Source organism: Felis catus, chromosome D4, assembly GCF_018350175.1.
Source record: "Felis catus isolate Fca126 chromosome D4, F.catus_Fca126_mat1.0, whole genome shotgun sequence".
NCBI lineage: Eukaryota > Metazoa > Chordata > Mammalia > Carnivora > Felidae > Felis > Felis catus.
This window is the reverse complement of record NC_058380.1, coordinates 74,858,372-74,881,553: the sequence shown is the minus strand read 5'-3', so window position 1 is coordinate 74,881,553 and position 23,182 is coordinate 74,858,372. Positions and strand designations below refer to the sequence as shown.

The window sequence follows — 23,182 nt, the reverse complement described above, 5'->3', positions numbered from 1 at the left end:
GTCTTTCATGAGCTAACCCCGTTCCGCTGGGAGGGCTGTGCCTTTAATTCACCAACTGAAAAAGTAGGAAAGGATGTCTGGAGGCGAGGCGTCCCATTACAGAGGAAGGAGCTGCTATATAAGCCAGCCAAAGCTGGCTGCGCTGGCCACAGCTTGCCTACTGTCACACGCTCTCCCGCGCGCGCAGACACACACCGGCCTCTCCTCTGCACAAAGACTGTGCGGCTGGGGGTGACAGTGGGGGGCAGCGCACGTGGGAGCCCCGCTGCTCACAGCCAGGTCCTTATTCCATGGAGCTGGTTCATTTAAGGATCTAGGTCTTTCCCAACTCCGGAAAGGTAAGTGTGCTTCACCCCCATCAGCAAAGATCCTTATGGTACACTGCATTCCCGGGACCAAAGATGTTGTGGATTCATAATTATAACACTTTTGCTGTATCTTCGCTGCCGGTAAAATGGGGTGTTTGTTGTGATCCGATGCGCCTCGATTGTCTTCTACTTGTGACTTCCAGTCTTGTAGATTTTTGTTGTGTGTCGGTGGGTTTTACTTCTAGGAACAGCCACACGTGGAAGGAACTTTTGGCAAAGTTTTTATCTCTGCGTTCTTCAGAGGAAAAGTAAGAATTTTCTCTTAGCTCCCTGCCTGGCTGATTTCACCTGTGAATGTTTTTGTTTGAGAGTTAGAGAGGTGGAAGTTGAAGGTGGACATCGTTCATGGCCTCCCTGTGGGTTGGGTTAAGGGAAGGTCGATAGAGGGTTGTAGAGAGAACATTAAGATTGTATTTCTAAGCGGCGTTCACCTTATAGTTTACAAAAGTTTTGTGTCCATCCATCATTCCACAGCATCCTCCCTGTGGCTAGGCATGGAAAGGGATGAGGCCAGAGGGCAGAGGGAGGAGGCGACTCCTAGGGCCACATGAACAACTATGGACTTCAAGGTGGGAGTGGTAGACACCAGCTTTTATCCTGAAGGGCAGGGGGCCTCCCCGTCAATTCCTTCCTGAGTCACTGATCCTTGGGCTGGGTATATGTGCGTTTCCAGGGTGCTTAGGGCCAGGAGTATCCTGAATCTTTCTAGGATCACCTCTCCCTCCTCACCTCTCCCTCCTCACCTGTCATCACAGAAAGCCCTGAGAAACACCTTGCCCCAGGGTTGGGAAGCTCTACCTGGAGGGTTGTGAGAAAAGCACAGGGGTTCCTCTCTTTCACCAGTGTAATAAGGGGATTAAGAGCTCAGGTTTTGAAGCCAGGGGTCGGTCACTTTGGTATCCCCACCACCCACCATCAAAGATGTTACACCAATGACAATATGTAATCTCTATGAGCCTTAGTGTCCACTTATCAAAAATGGGAACAATAACTTCTGTGGTCATTATGAGGAGGAATGAGGCATAAAGCGTTTGGGAAAGTGAGTGTTCGGTAACTGGAGGTTTGGATAATCATTGTCATTATCAGAAACAGCCATCACCTCGGAAGTTAAAAGAGGCATTTAGGCAATCTTGGATTGTTTTTCATGTGTTCCTCACTCCCTTACCCCCAACCCCCATTTTTTTAATCTCACAAGTCTGAGGGTGTCTCACTCGGCTGGCAGGTCGGAGACTTGGCTGTATTTTATAAGCAGGACATTGTTCTGGTGCAGGTCGGGGAAAGGGAGCAGCCTGAGGGCTGGAGGTAAATGTCGAGTTCTGACTCCAGATGCACAAGGTTTTGAGTTTGGGCGTTTGCAGATTCTAAAGCTGTCAGCTATAAAGTACGATGCTGCCCGGGGACTCTTTGGAAATGCTTTCCATCCAGAGTGAGAGCGGGACAGGGGAGCTCCACTTGAAGAATGAATGCCTCTTTTTCATGTTTTGTGGACCTTTCCCCCTTTTTTTATGAAGGTTTCCCATATGTGCTTTAGAAATAAAACCTGCTGCCCACCCCAGCCAGCTTCCCGCCTTGCCCTTCGATATGGTAAGCCCAATTGAGGACTGGAGGAGGTTTGTTCAGTGCTAAAGAAGCCTGTGGAAAGTTTGCTGGCATTGTATGCATCTCAGCCCATTTCATTTGATGTAATTGTGCTTTGACCATGTGTTTCAGGCAGGTGACGGCATCCGGGGGAAGAAAAGGGTGGCAATATGAATGTTCTCTGATTTGCTCAGAACAGTGTGAATCAGATAAGGATTGAAAAGGGGGTATTACCAGCTTTACAATCTTTAAAGTATTTCTTTTCTATGCTTTGTTTGAAAAAACCCAGCTTCCCTCTCTCATCTTCCACTTTACTGCCTGTATCCTCCTCCCAAAGAAGTTACTGATCTTCCAGCCTTCAGTGATGTTGTCATATAAAGAGGGTGACGATCTGTATCTCTCAGGGCTCTTGTGACATCCAAATGAAATAATAGATGGCAGACTCAGTATCTGACACATAGTAAGGGCTCAATAAATAGAGGGCTTTTGTTGTTGTTTTTTGGTTTTCTTGCTTATCAACTTATAAGGACTTATCTGAAATTAATGTCCTAAGACGGCAGTTTTCAAGCTTTTATTTAGCCATGGAAATATTCATTAAAGGACACTGATGGCAGAACTCCAATATGAGAGGTAAATGTGGGGCTGCTTTGGTTGAAGTGAGGGTGAAGGTTCCAAAACTCACCCCTTTGTTCTCAGCCTCTGGTACGTTTCCACAGAACCTTGAATGACACAAAACAGTATAAAATAATGGACCCAGGCAGTGTGCATTCAAGCTGCGATTCTGCACTTCAACAGGGTCGTTTGCCCCTTCGGGTCCTCACCTGTAACAGAAGCCAATGCAATTCCCCAAGTAGTACAGTAGATAAGAATATAAGAAGTTTAAAATGCTTAACAAAGGAGGATTCTTTTAATTAATCTTGAGGGTAACAATAGCCAAAATGTATGGAGAGCCTACTCTATCCTTAAGATCCCTTGTGTACATCATCTCACTAAATATCCACAGTATGTCTCTGAGGAATGGACTATGCCTACTGGAAGAAGACATAGCTTGAAGGGGGGAGTGATCAAATAATTTTTCCAGAGTCCTAGAACACAGAGTGATGAGCCGGTTTTCAGACCCATGGTCCCCAAATCAGAAGCACATTCCACCGTGTCCCTTCTGAATGCTGCTGCTTCTTGCACTACCTTTAGAAGGAAAAAAAAAAAAAAAACCTTCCTTTCTGACTACATCCACCCCTCCAGCCAGACTGTGGCCACCCTTAAATACAGCAGTAGCCTGATCATATAACCAGAATGGAATTTGGAAAGGGAATTCAAGCTGACAGAATGAAAAACATGTCCCCTTTAATCCTGCCCTTTCTAATGCTCACAGTGAACCAAGTACACCTACTCCCTCCTCCCCCTGGATTTCTATGGACAGATAGCCATGTTTTCTTACAGGAAAATAATACCTAGCTGGTGTAAAACACAAGTCCTTCCAGACTGAAGTCATTTTAGTTTGAAAAGTAGGAGATAACAAACCTTTAGTTCACTCCAAATACCCAACCCCTTTGTGATGATAAAACACACACAGTAATTAATACTGAGGGCTAACTGTGTATCACTTATGTGAGAGGAGGGTTTGTCTATGGTTTTTCATCTAATTCTCACCCTAACACTGCAAGTTATAAATCATTTGCTCCAGTTTTATGGATAGAGGACCAAAGCCCAAAAGAGTTAAGTGGCTGACATGAGGGTTTTCCATAAATGAGGAGCACTGTTGGCTTTGAAGCCAAACCCTCTGACTAAAACTCTACTATTCTTTCCACTATGCTTTACTGCTTCTGGTAGTCAGGCAGGGCTGACCTCACAGAACCTTGAATGATGTCTTTCAGTGATTGGCCAGATGGTAGAGAAACCCCCAACTGGCATTGGTGTCTATTGACTTTACAGAACAGCCCTGCCTGTATCATTTTTCATGGTGCTCAGAAAAGGTCAGCTCATGGTGGTGCACTTCTCTGCCTGGAAACAGAAAAGTTCAAATTTCAGCCGAGAGAGAGAGAGAGAGAGAGAGAGAGAGAGAGAGAATGAGAATGACACTAAAAGTAGCAATCTGGTTATTCCTGTTAGTTTTCATCCCAGGAAAGTAGGCATATATACTTTGCTGTGCTCTGCAAGCTGGAGCTCATGGGAAGGGCAAGGCTGTACCTGTCCCTGCACCCTCTTTGAGAGTCAGGTGAACAGAGCACCTGATTTAAAAGGGCCGACTGGGGTCCAGAGTGCAATCAGTGTGCCCAGTCTTGGGGCAGTGAATCTCAGGATGATCAGGAAATGGTTGTAGGCTCCAAGCCACAAATTTCCCTGAAGTCTCAGAGATGAGGGTTATGGTTCAATCGCTTCTCACTTTGAGACGATCAACGGGAATTCCCATGAATCTAAACCCCGCCAGTTCGAATACCTTCAACATGTTGGGAAACATGAGATGAAGGCTTCCTTCCAAGGGGGACAACTCCCTCAGAATCCTGCAATCTCCAGGCAATAATTCCATCTGTGCAAAAGATAGCGGTGGCCTTGCCTACCATAAAAGGGCTATACATACCTTATAAGTTCTTGGTAGAGGAGAAAAGTCTGTGTACCTACCTGATTCTAACCTGGGAGACCAGGCTTTTATTTCAGTAATTCCCTTATGCCTAGAATTTTTTTTTCTGTTTCCTTCTGCCTTGTCTCATATTTCTGGCCTCTATTAAGCAGCAATCTATTTCAATACTATCATTGCATCCTTTGACTCTCCATCATGGAATAAAAGCAAAATGCCCACCCTGAAAGCAGATTGTGAGAGTAAAATCCCTCCCATATGCATTTCTAGTCTATTTGCACATGGAAGTGAAAAAAATCATGTCAAGTTGTCTCAGATTTTTGAAATTTCCAGAAATCCACAAGTTCTTAATTATACAGCCATGGTAACTCAAATAGTTTTGGTTGGCCCTCTAACACCTACCCACCCCTCAACACCCTGTGTCAAGAACCAGAGAGATTTTTGTAAGCTCTGAAAGTAGACAGCTTTGCTTCAGAACTAACTGGTTAACTCTTATCCTGGAGGAGATGAGTTGGCTGCTACTAACTTCTGCATGAATGGGTCCAGAAAGTTCTTTTAGCAGGGTGGAGGAGGTGATTGTAATAGCTAACATTTCCTGACAGTCATTATGCCATTTCATCATCAACCGTCCAGCAAGTGTAACTGTCCCCCATTCAAACACAGGGAACCTGAGGCTGAAAAAGTTTAAGTAGCCTCCCCAACACCACACAGATAGTAAATGTCTGAGCCAGAACTCAGACCCAGCTCCCAGTCCTGCACATGTGGCTATAACCATTAGGATATGCAAGCCATACTCAGCACCTTAATTCTATCCATCTCTTGACAACAAAGAGGGCTGGACACCACAAAGCTGAGAAAGAATCAAAAGCTCATCTTTCAGACCACCATGTTCTGTTCCTCTGGTCAGCCACTGTTATTATCTTCAACTTGCTCCTTCTGGTTTCACTTTCTGTGGAAACTGTAATCAAATAATTAGCCTATAATTCCTAATGTAATGTGTTTCCTCTACTGGGCTCTAAGCTGCTTGAGGGTGAAGCCTGACTCACTCTCCGCACCCTCTGCCAGTCTGAGACCTGAAGCATGAACACTCATAAGCAAGTGCTGCCTGGTGCAACCAGTCTTGCCCTGCAGGCTGCCTGAAATACCCCTCTTCCGGGTTCCCACAGAGCTCTCTACTTCCCCCACTGACATCTGTGTATCATGTATACTTCGATAATCACCTCCCCCACCCCACCTGCCTGCACACCCCCAAGGTCAAGATCATCGGTGAAGCAGGAACTGTGTCTTGCTGGTGCTTGTGTTCCCCAAAGCCTAGCTACCTGCTGACAGGTACCAGGCCCTTAGTAAGTTGTTGTTGAAGAAACTCTGCTGTCCCAAAGCAAATGGAACAATAGCGCAACACTGCCTTGCTTCTGAACTGAGTTCTATGGTTTATGCTGGATAAATTTTCAAGAAAGTAGGATACACATGAATTTATAAGCGTATAAAATAACTTTTCCATGCCTCACTTTTGGATGGTCCCAGAAACTATAAATAACCTGACAGGTAGGTAAACTGAAGCCTAGAAAGGTCGTCATCAACACAGTAGGAAGTGGTGGCACTGTCGTTCCTTCCCACGCCAACTCCCGTGACTATGCTTCTTCCACCACGCCACTTAGCACTCAGGTGTTATTCCCATTTTTCAGATAAGAAAGAGGTTAGAGACAGCAGGCTACTTTCTAGAGGGATATTTACACTTTTAAAGGGTAGTTCAGTAGAGAGGGCAATGCTTAACAAATAAGAGAATTACTAGTGGTGGACTTCAGGCAAGGGGATGCTTTGAAGGATTAGGAGAACCCAACTTTTATCACCCAGGGCCCAGGGATGTGTTCAGGGGTAAAACCATACTTAGTAGATAGAAGAAAGATGGCAGAGACTCAATATTGAGTGCAAGTCAGCATATTTTTGTTCAGAACTCGAAGCCTACAAATGCAGCATAGGGAGGTCCTGGGTTGTAGCAGTGCACTGGGGATCTCTGCTAGGCATGCAGTGCAACGTGAACCCATGTAACCCCACTACAGAAGTGACACACCACAGCCAGAAGGAGGGAACCTGGAGCGACACTGGACGCTGTGCCACCCAGAGACTAGCAGGAACACCGCATCCAGTAGGCACCCAAGATACGAAATAACAACAGTAGCAATAATAGTAAAGCATGTGAGTGCATCCAGACAAGAAAGCCATGACTTTCCACTTAGGGAAGAAACAGTCTGGGAGAGGCAAATACCTAGGGAGCCTCGATGCAAAGGAGGGAACCCACCTGCTGGGGAGTTCAGGGAAGAGAAACTCAGCTCATGCTGGGCATAGGCACCTTTAGTTCTACCCCCAAGGGAAGTGGTCTGCTCCTTGGGAAACTTATGCTCTGGGTCCTGGGATGGTCTTACAGAGGTAGCTTGTTGCAGAGATGTCACAGTAGAGTGTTTCAACTCATAGGTAGGTTGTTAAAAAATGTTTTCCTTAGAACCCACAGAATTTTGAAATTAAAAGGACTCATTGGCAGCCTCTAAACCAGGGGCTTGGAGACTGGATTTAAAAGACTCCTCCAAGGTGATTTGGAGGCTCCCACAGAGAGATGGAGAGGCCAAGCAGGGGCTCCATTCAATCTTATTTTAACTTAAGCCCCTCCACTTTTACCTGTTTTGTACATGGAGCTTCCTCATGAAATGTTGTTTGGTGAAGGAGTTTTGTAGCAAAATAACAATAATAATAACAATAATAATGATAATAATAATAATGTTTTTGTAAATTGCTGGCCTAGTTAAACTCCCCTCGTTTGGAAGATGGGGAAACAGATTCAGAGGAGAGAAAAGTCCTCCTAAGATCTCACGCCAGTTGGCAACAGGCTCAGGACTCAGTCCGAGGTCTTCTGACTCTTGCTCTTGGAAGCCAGGGACAATATAAAAAATGTCAGAGTTAATATATTATTTAAAAAGGAAAAATTAGCAGAGTCTTACTCTCTGAACAGCTTTAGTGCACACGGGTTGAGGCAAGAGTCCACTATATTTGTTATCTCTCACTGCATAACAAATTGCTGTGAAACTTGGTGGTTTAAAACAACACCCATTTGTTGTCTTATAATGTCTATAGGTCAGGAATTTGAGCATACCTTAGCAGGACGTTCTACTTTCATGGTTTCTCACAAGACTCAGTCACAGTGTTGGCCAGGATTGGGGTCTCATCTTAAGGTTCAACTGAGGAATTATTAGCTTCCAAGCCCACTTACGTGGTTGTTGGCTGCATTCAGTTTCTTGAGGTCTGTTGGCCCAAGGCCACTCTCAGTTCCCTGCCACATGGACCTCTCCAGCATGGCCATTTGTTTCATCAAAGCCAACAAGAGAGAGAGAGCCTGCAAGCAAACAGACATCACAATCATGTGCAGCTTAATAGTGGAACTGATATGCAACACCTTGGCCATATTTTGTTTTGGTTAGAAATAAGCCATGAGGCTGTCCCACACTGAAGGGAAGGAAATTGCACAAAGATGTGAATAGCAGAGACAGTATCATTGGAGCCCATCTTAGAGCTTCTCTGCCCCTCCAACAGTCCAATGTTACCTATTTCTGACAACTTCTTACCAACAACAAGTTCACCCAATCCACCTGCACTTCTGTTAATGAGCAATCAGGAATTATGGCAGCCACTAGAGGGGACTGGGTCTTAATTAAGCTTTCTATCCATTTATAAGGGAGAGCCAGATGTTTTGCATTAGATGTCCTAGTTCACTGTGGAGCCATAATTTATCTTGAATATCCCAGGACAGGATCTTTCAAGGCAATGACTTCAAATACATTTCATTCAGTGACAAGACATTGAAACTGAAACTGAAACTCGTCCATTGTCTCCCCTTCCCAATCTATTCTTCTGTTAGCAGATGTAAGGAAGACTAAAATTTGGGACTAATTCTTTCTCCCTTTTCACTTTTTCCTTACTATGCCACCATACTCCAACTCTTGTGGACTCTATTGCCTTAACAAGTAAATCAGATCATTGCCTCCCCACCCACTCCCTCATCCTCCTACTTCAGGTCGTGCATCTCACAGATAGACCATAGCAATGGTTTCCCCATTGGACCCCATCCCTCCAGACTTTCCTTTCAATGTGTCCCTCAACCTGGGTTGTAGGTCAACATTCCCAGGCTTAAAGGTTTCCAAATGGTTCTCTTCTGGCCACAGGAAAAATTCAGATCTCCAACCTGGCATTCAGTTTCTTTCATGGTCTGGTTTCCGGCCTCCAAACAGACCTTTTACTTCAGCTATAATCCATGCTTTCAACACCAACTATTTCATGCTTTTTATGCCCTGGCAAATATCACTTCCTCTTTCCTAGAATATCTTTCCCTATGTTTTTCACCTACTTATAATCTTCTTTTAAAATTCAATTCAGGAACCACCACCCTCCTCTGGGTCGATGAGATGTCCCTTTATTGTCATCCCCTTCCACCCCATATTTTTTTCTGTCATCACCGTTATCATGCTGGAATTGCCTGTCTGCTCATAGATCAACTCTTCTTGTCAACTCTTGAAAGGAGAATTTGTATCTGGTTCATATGAAATTGAGCACAACTGAAATAAAATTAATCTTCAACCACAGACAGGAGTCCTTGCTGTGTCCCAGATTTGGACCTCCGCTGCCTCATCTGAGTTTATTCAGAAAGCCCAGACCTTGAAGTTGTTTTCATGCCTTGCCCTCTAGGCTCTCAACTGTGCAGAGTGATGTCATAACATGTGACAGGAGGAAGCTAGCCTAGTTCTAGGACAGGAAACCGTCTCAGGACGCAGACTTCAAGGAATGCCCTTGCTTTCAGAAGAGGCCTCTGGGATCAAAGCATTCCCTGCCTTGGATTTGGAAAAACCAGTACCAAGGACAGAGGAGACCTGTCTGGGGATTTGAAGCTGAGTCACAAGAGATCCAAGTATCTGGAGGTTATAACAAGGATCAGTCTACAACCGGTGGGAGTAATGAAAGGACACCAGGGAGGGATGGAGACAAAGAGCTCTGTATCTTAGGACATGAATAAATTCATAGCCCAGTGGCCAGGGGAGGATTGGCTAATGGTTAAGAGTATGGCATTGGCATTAGTTCTGGGTTCAAGAGGTTGATATTTTCTTGTTAATGTAATCTTGACCAAGTCTTAACTTCTCTAACCCTCATTTTCAACCATATTAAAGGCAAAATAGTAGCACCTACTTCAAAAGGTTATTGTGATGATTAAAATACATAAGTGAGCATGAATTGCTTAACACAGCACTGGCACTTGGGCATAAATGTTTTATTGTCATTGTTACCTGTTGTCACAATTGTTGCTGGTTATGAGGTTCCATTAGACAAGCAGTTCCCCAGACTGTGGCCTGTGGCACACTGTACTCATGAGATGCACCTGTAAAAGTGTTCTGTGGACAAAGGGGTTTAAAGGACACTTGGCACTGTGTCATGTTCTTGGGAATTCTTAATACATGGTTATAAGGGTGGAGATATAGTAGATAAAGGAACATTCAAGATCCTTATAAGCTCTTCATAGAGTTTCCATTATAGTGGAAGGTGGTAGATGATAACAAGGAATCAAACTTATAAGTACAATTTCAGGCAGGTATTTGCTAAGAATAATCAGAAAACACAGTAAAGGAATAGGCAATAACTGGTGGTGAGTGGGATACTCTTTTTTTTTTTTTTTTTAAACCTACATCTCTCATCCTTCTTTAATTAAATTTTTTTTTCAACGTTTATTTATTTTTTTGGGACAGAGAGAGACAGAGCATGAACGGGGAGGGGCAGAGAGAGAGGGAGACACAGAATCAGAAACAGGCTCCAGGCTCCAAGCCATCAGCCCAGAGCCCAACGCGGGGCTCGAACTCACGGACCGCGAGATCATGACCTGGCTGAAGTCGGACGCTTAACCGACTGCGCCACCCAGGCGCCCCTGGATACTCTTAAGTAGGGTGAGACATGGAGATGACATTTAAGCAGAGATCTGAATGAACTAGGGAAGTGAGCTCTGTAGATAGTGGCTAGGAGTTTAGATTTTATTCTGAGTGCGATTAGAAGAGTACATGCTCTGAGAAACCTATAGCAGTTAACCAATTCAGCTTTGTTGAACCCAATACCCCCCAAGTTACTTGACCACAAATGCCATTTTCCACAGGACATGTACCTAAAAACATCTTGGAATATAATCTGGTAAATTCTGTACTAGAGCACAAGGCTTCATAGATTTTTTTAAAGGACTATAAATTTGCTCTCACTCATCTGGACCTACAGTAAAAAGTCCAACAAACCACTTGGGCTGAAACGGGCATGTCCAGAGCAAGAAAACCTAGTTCTAGAGGTAAATACTTGCAGGGTGTCACCCTAATTAGCAACTCTTTTTGGCCAAGATGATCGATGAGCACATCCAGGCTTCAGTAGACTCTGGAATCCCATCTCAGGCCAAAGGAAACTTGCCAACATCTGCCTAAAAGCTAATAAGTGTTTGCAAACAGTACACCTTGGCTTAAGCATTCTCCAAAGGGGACGTGTACAAAACATGAGGTCTCCCAGCCAGAGGCTCTGGGAGAAAGAGGTCAGATATTTCAGTGCTTACAAAGAGACAGCCACCAGATTGCTACTAAAGATCTAGGAAATGGAAGGTGAAGGTGTCTGCTTGGGCTCTGATCTCTCTATTGAGCAGTGCTAATGTAAATTTCCACCTGATATGAACGGCAGGAAGTTGCTTGGTGAATCAGCCCAGCGTAGTAGTTGAGAACAAGCATTTTAGAGTCACAAATTAGGGTCCAAGTGCTGACTGTCCCTCTAAACCAGTCATTGAATCTAGTTAAGTCTTGATTCATTTAACTTTCAGATATGCATAATAATACCTGTCTCACCAGGTTGTCATGATGAATGAAAAGATATATGATAACATGTATAAAAATCATCTAGCATAAGGCATGGCACAAAACAGGTATATAGCAGGCTCTCAACAAAATGTTAGTTTCCTTCCTGTCCAGTTCAATCTATATTTGGTTTTATAATAGCTATCATTTTCTAACAAACTACTATATTCCAGCAAGGGTCAGGAAACCACCAGGTGGTGGCTTATTTTTGTAAATAAAGTTTTATTGGAACACAGCTATGCTCTGGCTACTTTCTCTGCAATAGTAGAGTCTTTGTGACATGGAACAACTAGCTGCAAAGCCTAAGATATTTGCTATCTGGTCACTTAGAAATAAATTTACTGACTCCTGCCAGTGTGCTAATTTAGATATATAATTTCCAATCACCAGAGCCTACCAAGGTTTATATTATTATACTTATACGTATAAAGGGATTGAAGCAGAAACAAAAGCTCATCTAGTAAGTCCCAATCCAAAACCATAATGCTGAAGGAAGCTTCAAAGAATGACAGAAGAGTGATTCATTTGTGTGAATTATCCTCGATTTCCCCCCGACCACCTCTGTCTTTTATCTCTCTCAGGCTAAATTTCTTGATTTTCCTGCTGAATTAAATGTTGAATTAAATGTTGCTGTCCAGAAGGGATCCCCCTCCTCTTTTCCTTATTTGTTTATTTCTTTCAAAATGAAAGTTGTAATTCCTAAACCCTCTGGAAGACCCTCATGCCTTGACTGATTTCTTAGAAACAATAACTGTTTTTAGTTGTACATAGCATGAGGGCCAGTTTTCCAAAAAGGAGAGATTTGTTAAGCTCCTCTGTCTGCTACTTCTCACTTTATCTTCCTCTCACTTACTCACTTTCTCTCCAGGCCAGACTCAAAGAGAGTAGGCTGTTTCCAGGGGCTTTAAAGATTTGCCTGAGACACAATTATTATAGAGCATTTGGCTCTGTGCCCCGCTCAAGTTCAAAACTGTACATTAAATGGCTATGTGCACTCCAGAACCCCAGACCCACCCTCCCAAAGGGCCCCATTTTAGGGATCCAACAACTCTACTTGCATCAGTGATATTGGATGTCATCTGTGATATTTATTGCATAAATATTAATTCTTTAAACTGAAAAAAAAATGAATCTTGCTTAAAAAGATAAGTTGGTGTAGCAGAAAGAGTATAGGATTTGGAATTCTACGACTGAGTTATTAATTCTGAATCAAATAATTACTGCCTGGGCAAGTTATTTCATGTTCTGAAGCCCTCAGCTTTAATAACAGTAAAATACGAACAGTGCTTCCTAACTCACAAGGTTGCCATCATAATTAACTGGCATCTGTTAAGTTCCAGGCACAGGATACATGTGAAACTATCTGTGTCACTCATGGTTTACATTGGTAGAAAGTCTCCATCCAGGAGCTTTACACTCAGAGACTGGCCATAGTTAATCATCACTCCCATCTAATGTGTAAAGAAATGGAAGGAGAGGGTCTAGATTTGTTCCAAATCTGCACTTTCCCTATTGTGTGTCATCAAACCAAATCCTGTGATGTATTTCAAACACAAAATAATCAAATAGCTTTGGAAAACACTATAAACTCTCCTCCTCTTGGAGATTTCCAATGAACACAAACACATTAAAGACTCTGGAAACCCTGAAGTAAACAAAGCTGTATAATTTGTTTGGTTTAAAATAGCATTTGGTTTAAAATAGCATTTTCCAAACATGTTTTTCCCTTGCATTAATATTTGCCAACATGTTGTAGATTCCACTTTAGAAAATGCTGCCTATAGTTATAGAGCTAATTAAATCCAAGTCAGGGGTTAGAAATATCTCTATTTCTCAGGCTCATGTACAGCTTCCCGGACATTATCCAGAAGTCATAAAGTTCCTTCATTGTTACTGTGGACCCTGACAACTGGGTTTTTTGGAAGTTTGCCTTTTTACTTTGGTTGTGCAAACCACACTTTTACATCAATCAAGGATGACTGCAAAGGTGAGGGTTAGGAATGGGGTCTCTGACATGTGAGCCAGTCCATCTGAATTAAACCCCTGCTCTCCTCTGTCTACCTGTGTGAGCTTGAGCTGTTTCCGTTTCCTCATCCCTAAGCTGAAAAAATAAAGGTAGCTACCTCATAGGTCTTGGAGAGAATTCAACGAAATACCCACACAAGATACACATGAAGCAATTCTTGGCACAGATATCTTCAATCAATGTTAGCTGTTATTGAAGCATTTAAACAGCCTCGTTTGAGAAAGAGAAAGTAGACAATGAAAGTATGTTTCCTTGCATGATATCACACAAATTAATTGCTGGAGCAGTGTTAGTTTTTCCTGAGAGTCCAGTTTATTGCTTCCAATCTTAGAAGCATAGTATCAAACTTTATTGCACTTGACTCATACAGGTTTTTACAATTGTCAGAGAATCCATCTGGCTCCCTCTGACTCAGGCCTCAAACAGCATTCCATGCATTTGAATATCAGCACATTGGCTTGGAAAAGATTGCCAAAACTACCTAGTCTTGCTATGCCAAATATTTGACACACATATCAACACTCCTTCACTTTGGTACCCATGGCATTCATTGCTAAGCCATCACAGCACTTTTTCCCCTTGAGTCCAAAGGAGGCCATGGAGTCTTTCTCAACAGAGTGCTGGATAGCCATGTCAGCTCACTGAGGTTGACACGTAAACTGAAACTTAACTGCTTTCCCAAACCAATTCAACTTCTCAATCAATGCTTGAACCACCTCTACAGTATTACTGTCTATTTTTTCATCTGTCCGATGTTGTGAAGCTCCCCTATTAAGAGAAGCCACAGAGGAAGAGAGAAAAAGAGAATAGATACTAACAGTTGGATAGCATTTACAATCCTATTATTCCATTCACTGTCTCTAGCAACCTTGGAAAGATCCTTATTTTACAGCTCAAGAAGCCACAATTCAGAAAAGTTATAGGACTTTGTCTAACGCTTCCCAGCAGGTAAGCAGAATTTGATCTCCTGTATTTCTGCTCATCACAATGCCTCTTTAAGAATTTTCAAAGTCTTTCAAGGCTACATCTCTGGCATTGGGTAGCTAACAACAGCTTCACAGAAGTCACCAGGTCACAGAGCCCTTGTCAGAAGGTCTCTTACTTAACGTTGAGGTATGAGCCAGTCTGTAAACCTTCCTAGATAAATCTCTGATCTCTTCACCTTGGCTCAAGAGCTCAAGAACCAACTTCTAGTACTTTTGAAAAGAGTCAACTAGATTTCCTAAAATTCTGGACGAAGGCCAGAGGAGGTCATTGTTCCATTAGGAAATGAACTGAAATTTATGCTTGAAACAATTTTTCCAGAATTTTACAGGAACCTATATTGTTGCCACTTGGTCGGACCCACTTTTTATTTTCCTTTCTGTCTAGGTAAGGAATAGGAGAGAGAAAGCAAGTGCTCTGCAGAATTTTTATTTCAAAAATTGAAACCAGACCACACCAGGGCAGTCTGTGGTCTGAATGTATCAATGGATCTAGTCATATTTCATCTGAGCTTTTCTTAGGTATACTAAACCACAAATATGAATCTCATTATTGTGTCTGGATGGAAATATTTTATGGATTAAGATTTGTGAGCTTAATTTGGTTGGTAGTGAAACTTCTGTTTGGGGGATGGGAAGACAGAAGCCACAAAGCACCGCCAGTGTTTTAGCCAAACAACTAAAGAAAGACACAGTATTGGCGTGGGGGGTGGGGGGGGAGGGAGTGCTGTACTTAATATTGGCTACTTGACATGCGTCCGAAATGAAATCCAAATTTAAGTTGAGCAGAAATATTGCCAAATTAGCAGTAGACCACAGGTCCCTAGAACCAAAGAGTCAGGGGCTAGGGGCACACAATCTTGCTTATTTGACGAGAGAGTGGATGTGACCTGCCCAAGGTCTCACAGCAAGAGGCTGGCAGGACTGTGCTGCGGAGCTCATCTCCTAGCCCTTTAATCCACTGCACTCCCCACCACACAGTCCCAGGAGAGCCTCAAATCTCTGGGAGCTGAAAAATAAAAGTCAGAATTCAAAAGGAGAGAGTGGTCTAAATTTAACCAACAATGAATACTGCAAGAAAATTGGGAGAATGGATAATAACCCAGGATGCTTCATTCACATTGAAACCAGAATTTTACACTGAGTATATCACAGGCCTGGTCGAGTTCATCTCCTGCCAAATGTCTAGTTGAGTTGACCTTGATCGTAGAGAAGGTTTATCTCAAAGCAGATAGTACTGGGCTCTCAAGAACCCTTGAGGTATTGACTGGAATCTTATGGGAAGGAGCCCACAGCGTCTTGGTCAATTTTGTAACCCCTGTGTTTAGTGTGGTATCTGGCACACAGTACATACTCACTGAATAACTGAGCAAATAAAAATGAACTAATTCTGGGAGTGCAGCTATGATGAATTCCTTGATACATCTTGTCTTAGAAGAGATCATAGGAGAACTAATTCCGTTAGGGCTATCAGGAAAACAAGAGTATTTGTTCTTCCATTAATTCCATGAATATGTCTGCTATGTGTAAGTTCAAATCAAGAAATATATTGAGTGTTATTTTATGTAAATATAAACATATTGTGCCTTCACTATGCTGTAGACACTGAGCTTGGTGTTGGGTATTAGAAGATGAATGACTCAGATATAGTTCCTGCCTTCATGGAGCTTAAAGATTACATACAATCTAAATCCTTACGGTCTGACATAAATACAAGATAGAATTGGCTTATGTTCTAAAAGAGGAAGATACACATACATAATAAAGTCACCCAAAGTCAATTTTTAGAATGACACATGATGGAAGTAATATCAAATTAAGTACTCAGAGAATTCAGAAAGAAAAAAAAACAAGAAAACTTCTAATAACAGATGATTTTTTGAGCTCTATCTTGAAGGACAAATAGATTTGTCCACTCAGAGATGGCAAAGGGGCTCTTGAGCAGCCTTCAACGGATCTGGTACCCTCTCCCATTGATAACTGAGATATGATCGTGTCTCCAAAGATTTTCTCTTTTGAGCTGGGTGTTTGAAAGTAATGGAAGCAATGCTTGGGACTGGTCTTGAGCCATAACTTTTTCCCTTGGCCCTCAGCACAAAATGCTGTATAAAATCGTGGTTCAGAGCACTTACTTTGGACTCAGATGGACTTGTGTTCAAATCCTGACTCTACTTAATGAATATCTGAATGTACATAAGCCACTTAACTATTCTCTGCCTCATTTTCCTCACCTTCAAACTGAGAATAAAGATAGTGCTTCATATTATTTTTGTGAGAATTTAAAGTTGGAAATATAAAATGCTTACTGGCAAAATAAGCAAGCAGTGAATGGTAGTTGATGATATTTTTATTACTTTTGTTATCACTGTTATGATTTCAGCCTCTTCCTTATCTTCTCAATCGATATTTGGTGGTTTTAATCATTTCCTCCCCCAGGAAGTCCTCTGGGAACTTCCAAGCTCAGAGTGACACTTCTTTCTTCAATTCCTTCATTCAGACCAGCACTGCCACTGAACCCTGCATTGTATTTTCTAGTTTCTGAGATTTCTGGAAACAGAGAGTAAATCCTTAGTCTGCCTCATCTCCCTAACAATCAGCACCTGTGCAGCCCATAGTAAGTAAACAGAAAGTGGCTCTTAACAGAATCTTAACACTTACACTCTATCAGCTTGAGAGTATGTGCCATGTTCCCAATCTGCAGTGCCACTTAAGAATAGCACAAATATTAAATCCAGAGTACATGGATTTTAAAATCAACTGCATTTGTGAGCTTTTAGGAGGAAATTATAAGCTTTATAATTAGAACATGTTGATCTTCGTCATTGTAGTATCCTTAATGGTTAACTCAAGGCTTGGCAGATGGTAGGTATTTAACAAATATGTACTGAAAAGATGTATAGTTGGATGGATGAATGGGTGGATGGATGGAAGGAAGGATGGATTGATGGATGGATGGATGGATGGATGGATGGATGGATGGATGGATGGATAGAAAATTGAAGAAACCTTACAGGGCCAAGAAACCTGGAAATCTCTTAACACAGGGTCTCTCCAAGATCCTATTGGTGATATTTTGCTCTGGGAACCTTTACAATGACCTCAGACTAAGAATTACTAGAAGCCTTACATATGAATCTATTTTTTTTTAATTTTTTAACATTTGTTTATTATTGACAGACAGAGAGACACAGAGTGTGAGCAGGGAAGGGGCAGAGAGAGGGGAAGACACAGAATCTGAAGTAGGCTCCAGACTCTGAGCTGTTAGCACAGAGCCCGACGTGGGGCTCGAACCCACGAACTGTGAGATCATGACCTGAGCTGAAGTCGATTGCCCAACCGAGCCACCCAGGCGCCCCCATATGCATCTATTTTTGAAGGGCTCTCAGTAGCCTGGGAGAACCAATAAACCTCAATCAAATTCATTGACCAAGAGGGAGGATCTCTGGGTTTTAATATAAACTTTACCACTAATTAGCTGCTGTCCTTCTCTGGTGTTTCTGTTTAGTTATTCCCTTTCACAGCATGCACTACCTCTAATTATTCGGATGTGGCTGCCTGGAGTGATGTATTCATAACATTTCTGAAGTAGGCTCTGCAGAAATGTATAGGTGTTGATCAGCAATGCCTGCCACGTATACTAGAAGGATGTGTCGGTGCCACAGATTTGCCACCCCAGGACTCAGTGATCCTCCCAAGTTGCTTCTTAAGCCTTGCTCCACTCTGATTTTGACTCTATAATCTGATGTCTGTCTGTGTCTATGGAAAATGCTGAGAACCTGAGCCAACCATTTCCCGTCAGGAGTGATGTCTTAAAAGACTAAACCACAAGCAGCCTGTTCTGGAGAAATCCCTGGCGGAGCATCACGGACAACCATCCCAGTAGCAGCACTGCCTCTTGGCCAGAGTACTGACCTCCCAGAAAAAGAGCTCCACCCTAGGCTCACAGAATTGTTTTTCTTGCTACTGAATGGGAATAGATCAGGAGGAAAACCCGAGCTATCTCCTAGGCCTCCTCACTCCCCTGAGGATTTCAGAATATCCCTGTCACTTGACAAACTGAAGTACTAACAGTGATACAATTTCAAGGAAAAAGCAATCATGGGCAAAAGGGGGCTCCTCCACATTCCTTTACGAATCTTTCATCCTTCAGAGACTAACCTTTCACTAACTGCCTTCTCTAAACAAAGGACACAAATCACCATACAATAACAACGTACATTAGTTACTGAACTCTCTCTCCTGTTAGGCATTATCCTAAGTATTTTCATAGATTATCTCATTCAATCCCATTGTCTCCCAGATAGAGCTGAAAGAACTTTATTGTAGGGTTGGTATTCTTGTTACCATTTTACAAACAAAAAAGTTGGGGCTCAGAGAGGCAGTGTTACATATCCAAGGTCATAGTTACTAGATGGAGCCATGTGAAGTTGCCTCTGTCCAACCATGTGTGACCTACAAAAATGTGGCAATGCCTTACGGGCCAAATTGATAGCAAGTGGCAGAACCAGGGTTCAATAGTATCTGACTGATTCTAGAACAGATATTCTCAAACATAGCACAGACCCTCCTTGGATAGTTGTCAATTTTAGTGTTTATCATTTTCCCCTGTAACTATCTGTTTACATGTCTGTTTCCTTTACTGGACCATGAACTCAATGAGAGCAAGAATTACTGTCATGGGTCTCTGAAACACCTCACTCTCCTTTGGAATATCTTAGCACTCACTCAGTTCATCTCTGTTGAATGCAGGAATGAGTACGTTTTTAAATGAATTAGTTCTCAGGCCTCTGGGATGATTGCTGGCTCCAGTAGCATCCGAATTGGGCACTAGTTAAGCCACCGTGCTATCTGAGTGGATAAATGCTTTTCAGTGCTGGAATTCAAACACCTAGGGCTTGGAGGTGCTTTGGTTTGGCAGTCAGAGCTCTCTTAATTCTTTGAAGACAGGTTGTGCTGGCCTCACTCAACTGTAAGGATCAGATGTCCTCGGAAAAAATCCACCCTTAAGGCTGTTTCCTGGCTCCTCTCTCTTCCTGACACATTCCAAGAAGGAATTTATGGATGTTGGGAAGGACAAGGGGTGAAGAATTTCTAGAACCTTTAAGAACGCCCATGTAAGCAGCTCCATGCTTAACTGACTGTGCACAATAAAATTCTCTTGCCTGTAAGCAAGAAGAAAAATTTGGTGCAAGCTGCCTCATATGTTGCCAAAATGATGTGGAAAGAGATTCATCTGCATTTCTAAACAGTAGGAATCCTCCTCGTTGCCCCCAGCCTAGGTATTTCATGTACGTGCCTAAGTCAACAAGATAGATATATTCTGTGAGCCACTAAAAATTAAGTCATAAGTAACGAATGCTGAAATGTGATTCTAGCCAGTTGGAAGCTTAATCTTTATCTAAAAATGAAATTGTTTATTCTCCAGCTGTGACCAGGAAAGAATTCAAAGATTGTTGATTCCTTCATCTAACAACGGTCTTTGTCCTGTGGTGAGGTGCCTAAAAATAACTGATAGTTTATGTCATGCTGCTTCCAAAAGGTTAGCTACCAAACAGCTCTACTTGGGGATGGGGTAGGGACAGATCTGATAAATAGACAAGAGGCACTTTAAAGTATAAAATTATTGTCCAAAAAGTCCTTGGGATATGGCTCCCATGATACCGACCGTGGTTTCCCCATCTATTAAATGAAGTGTGACATCAGAGTAAAGTTCTGAATAAAAATCTGTAATGCCAAGCTCTGGAAAATGATCCTACACTGGCAACATCTAATACCAAAGAAGTTGAAATAAGAACTAATTTTTATATTTTAACAGTAATGAAGTCCTAATGGTTTAACGCCCTCCCCCACTTAAAAGAAAAAAAAAAGGCTTCAGGACGATTATTTTTATCTTTTTAAATTTTGAGAGGGAGGAGGCAGGTACCATAAATATGCCAGGTATTTGGAGACCAAAGGACTGAAGACAGAAGCCTGTGTTCTACCTAGTCCCTTTAGCAGAGGACACTGAGCTATTAGACATCTATTCTTAGAGAGATGCAACACTGCTTCCTGGGCTTAGTGCCAACTCTTCACATGGACCTTTCATGTACTCCTTACTATCATTCTACCAACTCCATGTGCTTGCTCCTTTCTGCTCCCCCTAATGTTGTTGACATGCCTAGGAGAACTAACCTTCAGTATTTCATACCCTTTACCCTACCTTTGCCTCTATCAGGGAGCCACAAAGGGAAGCATCTGTTATTACTGTCATCTTTTTTTAGTTAAATGCTTCTTTCTTTATTTATTTACTTAAAACATTTTTAGTGTTTATTTCTTTTGGGAGAGAGCGAGTGAGCAAGTAGCGGAAGAACAGAGAGAGAGGAAGAGAGAGAATCCCAAGCAGGCTCTGGGACACCAGCACAGAGCCCAACGTGGAGCTCAATCCCACAAACATGAAATCATGACCTGGGCCAAAATCAAGAGTCAGACGCTTAACTGACTGAGCCACCCAGGCGCTCCTATTTATTTATTTTTAAAAAGAGAGACTGAGAGAGGGGCAGAGACAGAGGAAGTATCCCAAGCAGGCTCCAGGCTGTCAGTGCAGAGCCTGATGTGGGGCTCAATCCCAGAAACCTTGAGATCATACCCTGAGCCAAAATCAAGAGTCAGATGCTTAACCAACCCAGCCACCCAGGCACCTCTACTGTCAACTTCTTTATTCTCCTTATCAGCCATGCATCCCAACTTTTTTGCCTTTTCTCTGTTCCCTTTCTAAACTTCCACAGGCTTCAGATTCTACCCACCTACTACAGTGATATCCATCCACTTTTCAAAATGCCACCCATCCTTCAGATCCATCTCAAATGGCATTTCTTTCAAAGTGTTTTACTTAAGCCCCTCACAAAAGTGCAGCCTCCCTCCACTTTAAACATGAATAGAGTTAAGCCGGCCAATCTCTGTTGTTACCTATTATATTACTATAATCATGATGTATCTCTCTGATTCTCTCATCCTTTCTAGATGCAAAATTTTCTTTCTGATCCATTCTCTATTTGACCAGTGTTATTACTGCTTCTATTATTATTAGCCACTATATGTAAAGTACCTACTGTGTGCCAGACACTATGCTAGTGGCTTAACATACATCTAACTTCATCCCAAAACATGATGAAATAGATATATGTATAAGAATGTAGGGGATGAGGCAAGTGAGGCTCGGGAGAAAATGAATGTTGATGAATATTGCTATTCATCAATAGAATAGTTTATATTACTGAAGTAAATGGACTGAGTCCCCTCAAAAACTTTGGGACAGAGTAGTGTAGGGTCAATAGAAGAAGAGCCATAAATTATCTTTGTTTGACAAGTTCTAGCATCTTCCAAGAAAAGGGTGAGGCAGAGCAGGACAAGATGTTAGGCATGGCCAAAATGGTCCCTAGAGTAGCTAGTCTTTGGTCTCACTTGAAGAGAAGAAACTCATAGAGAACTTGGGGCTCTAAGGGATGCAGAAAGAGAAAGAAGAAAAAACTTCCTATCCCAAGGTAGAATGGAGGGTGGGAGGGAAGGATGCTAACCTGAGGCAAGATGGATATCTCTTCAGATTTGAGGAGGACAGTAGCCATTAAGACCACATGTACCTGGATATGTTTGAACATGTAAGGTCCAAAAATGTAATGGAAATTATAATCACATACATATTTGCTTGTGTTTAGAAGATGCCATCTTCTCTCACTAGTCTCCTTCCTCAGGTACTACCTGACGTACTCACCCATCTTCATTAAACGGGACACGTATCAGCATCATATAGTGCCTCTTTGACCTCTCTGAGCTTCAGTTTTCTCATTTGTACCATGGACTTACTACCACTAAGCACCCCTCTAAACCAATACTGCTCAGTAGAACTTCCCTGAAACAATGGAAGTGTTCTTTATCTGCACCGATGTTATGGTCACTGGCCACATGCCATTGTAAAACACTTGAAATGTGAGCATTATAACTGAGGATGGAAATTTTAATTATATTTCATTTTAATTCATTTTATTTTTAACATCCACTGGTGACTAGTGGCTACCATATTGGACACCACAGCTCTAGACCAATGAATTCAAAATTTTCTACTTCTTCTTGAACCTTCTATCTTATGGGGAAATGTTTATGGTAGTTTTTTTTCCCCTCCAGATTAATTATGTTTTGAGAAATTAACAGGAATGGAGGGACCTAAGGGGTCTCATAAAAATAGTGTGCAGGAGTTCATTTGGCTCCAAAAATTGCCTTTGATAAAGACACACAGTGAAGTTTGATCTGTGTGTACTTTTCTGCACCCAGAATATATGCTGAGACAGAATAAAGACCTGGGCAACATGCAACGCTTGGAAATAGCCCATTTGTCCTAAATGTATGACCATAACAATCTATGATTGAGCCAGTGCAAAAGCTGTGTCTCTTCCTGTTGCTCTCATTTGAAAATATCGATGCTAATCAGATCCTTTAATCTTAAAAGATTGATAGACCCATACGTATATTTATACCCATATGTCCCAAAGCATATTTGTCTGGGATCTCTGAGAAATCTCCACTTCCCTGCAGAATTTTTATCCCTGTTTAAAAAAACAGATTGGTATATGCCAGGGTAGGGATTTCAAGAGTTGAGAGAAAGCAAATTCTAGGCAAATTATTCATTGAAGTCCATACTTTTCACTACAGAAGCTTCCCTTTGATGAGCTCCTGCTGCTGACAAAGATTGTGCCGTCCCCACTACCTGCATT

General features: G+C 42.2%; 1 protein-coding gene across 7 annotated transcripts in view; it reads left to right on the top strand.

Moving 5' to 3' along the window:
• TNC (tenascin C) overlaps positions 1 to 23,182 on the top strand; it is a 122,492-nt gene that overhangs the window by 27,607 nt on the left and 71,703 nt on the right. For 3 of the 7 annotated variants that reach the window (XM_045043156.1, XM_011288474.4, XM_045043154.1), the window contains exon 1: positions 28 to 338. The exons of 1 other annotated variant lie outside the window; for it this stretch is intronic. The gene's annotated coding sequence lies outside the window, so the exon portion shown is untranslated. Of the gene's footprint in view, positions 1 to 22; positions 339 to 23,182 lie in introns of those variants that run through there. 3 more of the 7 variants (XM_045043155.1, XM_045043152.1, XM_045043157.1) reach the window with 3 other exon arrangements.